The sequence below is a fragment of the Onychostoma macrolepis genome, chromosome 23 (assembly GCF_012432095.1).
Source record: "Onychostoma macrolepis isolate SWU-2019 chromosome 23, ASM1243209v1, whole genome shotgun sequence".
NCBI classification, from domain to species: domain Eukaryota; kingdom Metazoa; phylum Chordata; class Actinopteri; order Cypriniformes; family Cyprinidae; genus Onychostoma; species Onychostoma macrolepis.
In genome coordinates this window covers 6,772,459-6,777,080 of record NC_081177.1, presented here as the reverse complement: position 1 = coordinate 6,777,080, position 4,622 = coordinate 6,772,459, and the positions used below count along the sequence as shown (strand labels likewise).

At 36.5% G+C, this 4,622-nt stretch overlaps 1 long non-coding RNA gene across 1 annotated transcript; it reads right to left on the bottom strand.

Annotated features, from left to right (window-relative positions):
* Nucleotides 1–2,487: 2,487 nt before the first annotated feature.
* Nucleotides 2,488–4,320, bottom strand: LOC131531765 (uncharacterized). Its single transcript, XR_009268779.1, has 4 exons — nucleotides 4,246–4,320; nucleotides 3,881–3,965; nucleotides 3,264–3,326; nucleotides 2,488–2,743 (listed from the first exon to the last, which is right to left on the bottom strand). It is a non-coding gene; the product is annotated as an uncharacterized LOC131531765 (long non-coding RNA).
* Nucleotides 4,321–4,622: the final 302 nt, after the last annotated feature.

Genomic DNA, 4,622 nt, shown 5'->3' with positions numbered 1-4,622 from the left:
GACAAGGATACACTCAAACTAAAGTCTTTAATAAATAATCCAAAACGTGGTAACAAGACGGGAAGACTCACTGAAACACAACATCGACATTAATACTGGACACAAGACCATAGAAAACACAGGGCTTAAGTAATAAATGTAAACGAGATAATTAAACAAACACAGCTGGACACAAATGAACTCATAATGAAACAATAAGGACAGGAGCAGGAACAGAACCAAATATGGGCATACAAGAGGTAAAACTAAGTCAATGGGAGCAGGAGACAGAAAATCACAAGACACCACAAACACAAGCCTGACAGTGATATGATATTTATTAGTGATATTAATATTGTTTAAGATAAATGCAGTAATAGATATATTAGAAATGTGTTAAAGAAGAACTATGTGCCATGCTCAACAGTCTTTTGGTCATCTAAATATAAAAACATTGAGTGGAAGAAAGTATGGTCAATAACAAATAAGTTTTGCATTAATAATAAAGTAAAAGATGTATCTTTTAAAATATTACACAGAATTTTCCCCCGTTAAAGAATTATTTGAATGGTTCAAACTGGATATGGAAAACTCCTGTGATTTTTGTGGTGTTGTTAAAGAATCTGTAACTCATCTTTTCTTTCAATGTGTATACTCAAGATTATTTTGGGTAGATGTCTCTAACTTCATTTCTAGGATGTTTGGAACATTAATACAAATAGCAATATATGATGTTATATTTGTTTTTGTACAAGATACCATTGATTCTAAAGGTACAATTTCTAGGCATGCACGATATATCGGCCACCATATTGATATCGGCCGTTATCATATATCGATATCGATATCGTATAAATAATGCATTATTTCCTGCAGAGGCATTTCAGATGCGCACTGTTCGCCATGATGGTTTTTAATTGCTTGAAATATTATTGGAATCACTTTGAAAAGGAAAATACAGTGAAGTGCAACATGTCTGTAATATTATAATGAGAAAATTACTGTTAAATAATTAATGGTATCTTTGTGCGCCCGTGTTTTAGCGGCGTTGTTACGGAAGAGCGCATCCACAATGGAGCTACACATTCATGACTAGCACAGTTAAGTTCGCTTGTGCATTTGCAGCCTTTTGTGCAATTGTAGGTTTTAATATTGTGTTTATTTTATACATATCTCATTTATCTCATAGGCCTATATAATTCGTTTGGTTAAGTTAATAGATCGCTTCTGTGATCATCTTTAGCTCAGCGCATGCAGCTCAAACAGCAGTGCTCAACATTAATAACTATATGATTGGGACTATCATATAGGCCTATATAATATTATAATGAGAATATATTATAAAACGTTGTGAATTCTTTGGTTTAATTTGTCGCGTTTCCGCGCGCTGTTGCGGGAAGAGCGCATCCACAACAGAAGTTACACATTCTGGTTTGCACGTAACTTAGTTCGAGTTCACTGGTGCATTTGCATCTTTTTGTACAAGTTGTAATATTATGTTTAGTTTATGTTGTATAAATAGCTGATTAATCTCATATATGATCAGCAAAGCTCTTCAGTTTCAGCACACTCAGCTCAAACAGAAATGCACAACATTAATAACAATGATTGGGACTATCATATATAATGAGAACATATTATAATGAAACGTTGTGAATTCTTTGGTTTAATTTGTCGTGTTTCAGCACGTTGTTGCAGGAAGAGCCAGAGCACCTCACATCTTATTAGCGTATAATATTATGTGTATGTTGTATAAATAATAAGCACTTCAGTTTACCGGTGTTCATTCAGCTATTCAGCAGCGCATGCAGCTAAAACTGCATCCCACATAGCAATTTTTCTCTGGCCCAGCTCCGGCCCACACAATCAGCTTTTGCTTGGCCCACATACCGCAATGAATGACGGTCCTAGTAAGGGCCACACATGGGCCATAACTGGCCCAAGTCTTAGCCAAGTTAATTACCCATAACTGGCCCTGAATTGGGCCAGTTACGGCCCATGTGTGGCCCTTGTCTGGAATCCAGACCTGATCCACACTAGGACCATAATTCATTGCGGTTATGTGGGCCAAGCAAAAGCTGATTGTGTGGGCCGGAGCTGGGCCAGAGAAAAATTGCTATGTGGGCTGGAGCTGGGCCAGAGAAAAAATGCTATGTGGGATCTGAGGTCCTGTATGACCATACCTGCATGACCATAGCTGGCCCTATTCTGGTCCTATACACTGGACCAGATGGGTTCCACATGTCAGCCTCAACAAAACCATAACCAAACCACTTGATACACACCCCTCCCAGATGAATAGTCACAACAACGACAATATTCTGAACAAATATTTAATCATGTTTAATCAGCAAACCAAGTTGAATGAATCTCACACCTAACATACAGCATTATGGTCAGTTCACACTTCCACAAAAACTATTAAAAAAAAACATGCTTATTTGTTTTGCTTGGTCAGTGTGTTCACCCTGCTGGAGTATGGCAGTGTGAATTGGCTTTTAGGTGCTTTGGAAAACAAAACAAAAAACAGTAAAAGACATTTTTTTTAATGTTCACGCAATTAACACAAAATTCTTAAATGAGGTAGTTTCTCTATTTTTGCAATATTCAAGTGTTCATGTCCCTGAATAATATCTGCATGAACCTAAGTCTGAAGAGTACACATAATATCTAGTAGACAGCAATCCTTGTGAGTGAGAAGTCTGGTGTGGAGGCTGGATCTGGAACTGACTTCTGTCCAGGTTATCTGTCTTCACGAACTGCCCTGAAATACAATTCAAACAAACAATGAAGTGTGAGGCTCTTACATTCACAATGCTCATTTTGGCCTCGGTGGTGAAGTGTGCAGAAAATTCTGCTGGACTGATATTTAGTCTTTGGTGAACAGTCTTCAAGAGTGCAAATAATTTTTTACGTTTTAAGTACCTTTCAGGCTCGCGTGAGGTTTCCACAAACAGCAAAGTCTACTTGAACAAAAACTTCACTACATTTAAAGTTTAGAAAATAATATACATACAGACCGTTACAGTTTGAAGTGAGGTGTGTTCACAGTACTATGGTTCTGTTTTACCGTTATTAATTTTAATTTCAAAGAACTTTTTTATTATCATCTGTGTCTTTTTTCGAATTATGATGGACACCTCTGTAGGTTGTTGTGTATGAAGTGTCTTCAGAGCAGAGTTAAACAAGATGGCCTTGTAGAACATACAGGAAATATTTGATATTTATTTGATATATATTTTTGAATATTTGATAAACTTTTGAATGTTTGAGGTTTTACTTACTAGTCAGATGGTTCATGGCACTTTGGAGATGTTCTTCGACAGGAGATCCGCTGCGCTCCAGCTCTGCAGCACAGCCATCAGCATGGAAGAATAGGAACAATATGTAGTATACAATGTCAGGTTTATTAGAAATAAAGAAACTACAGCAGAGGTGAAATGCAGAAATAATAATAATAATATACAAAACATACAAAAAAATCTTAAGATACCAGCATTCATATTTTTAGGTTTTACAGATGCATGATGATATAGTTGAAATATATTGTGAAAAATAAATATAAAGTTATTGGTTTCACTTTATCTTGATGGTCCCTTTAACACATTCTATTGACTATAAGTAATGTTGCACCTACATTTCTACTAACTATTAGTCGACTGGTAGGGTTAGGGTTAGATTAAGTTGACACGTTCTTGCAAAGTTACTTATAGTCAGTAGAATATCTGTTGGGAGACCAACACAATAAGGAGTTAGTAGATATGAAGCAGACAGTCTACTAATACTCTTATGAGAGTTTGTTGACATGTAGTTGCAACATTACTTAGTGTCAACAGAATGTTCAAGAGGGACCATCAAAATAAAGTGTTACCAAGTTATTTAATAAGATTTCTCAGATCACCTGTGTTTCCTGTATCTCTGTCAGCAGCTCCCATTACAAATTTTCTTGTAACTTCCCCTGTTTTAGGTATTTTTTTCTGACGCTCCTGAAATCACAGTACAATTTATCAATATTTGTTTGCAATGAAAGTTCAAAACATGTTTGAAATAGTTTCAGCCCATTAGTTCATGTAAGTGACGTCACCGATTGACCCCACAGTGCAGACTTTTAGGTTGAATTAATTAGCTTATAGTTACTTCCATTTGTCTATTGACAAAGTATCAGCAAAACATTTACAAAATTATCAAAGTCATTCATCTACACATAAAAGGTGCTTAAAAGCTCAAACGTTCATTAATAAGAGCACAAATCTATAGTTAGCTTACCTCTAATTGTTAGCCTCTATAGCTAGTTAACGGTTGTGATGCTAACGGTCTTTTTGAAGACACTAAACCATTCCTATAAAGTAAAGATTCAACAGAAACATGTCAATTACATGTAAGAAAGTGTCAGGAATGGTTGTATGTATTATTTGTGTAACTTAAGGGACTAAACTTACCTGAAAGCAGTGAAAACAGCAGAGAGACAGCCTCTCGCTACTTGTCAGCTGAGTGAGTTGACGCCCTGTTATGGTAACCTCCTCCGCTCCAGTTTAAATGCGATTTGAATGCTCAACACACGCACCCATTGGCCCTGTCCACACGAACACGGTTTTTTCAAAACCGCAGCTTTTTCTATGCGCTTTGGCTGTTCGTCCTCACGC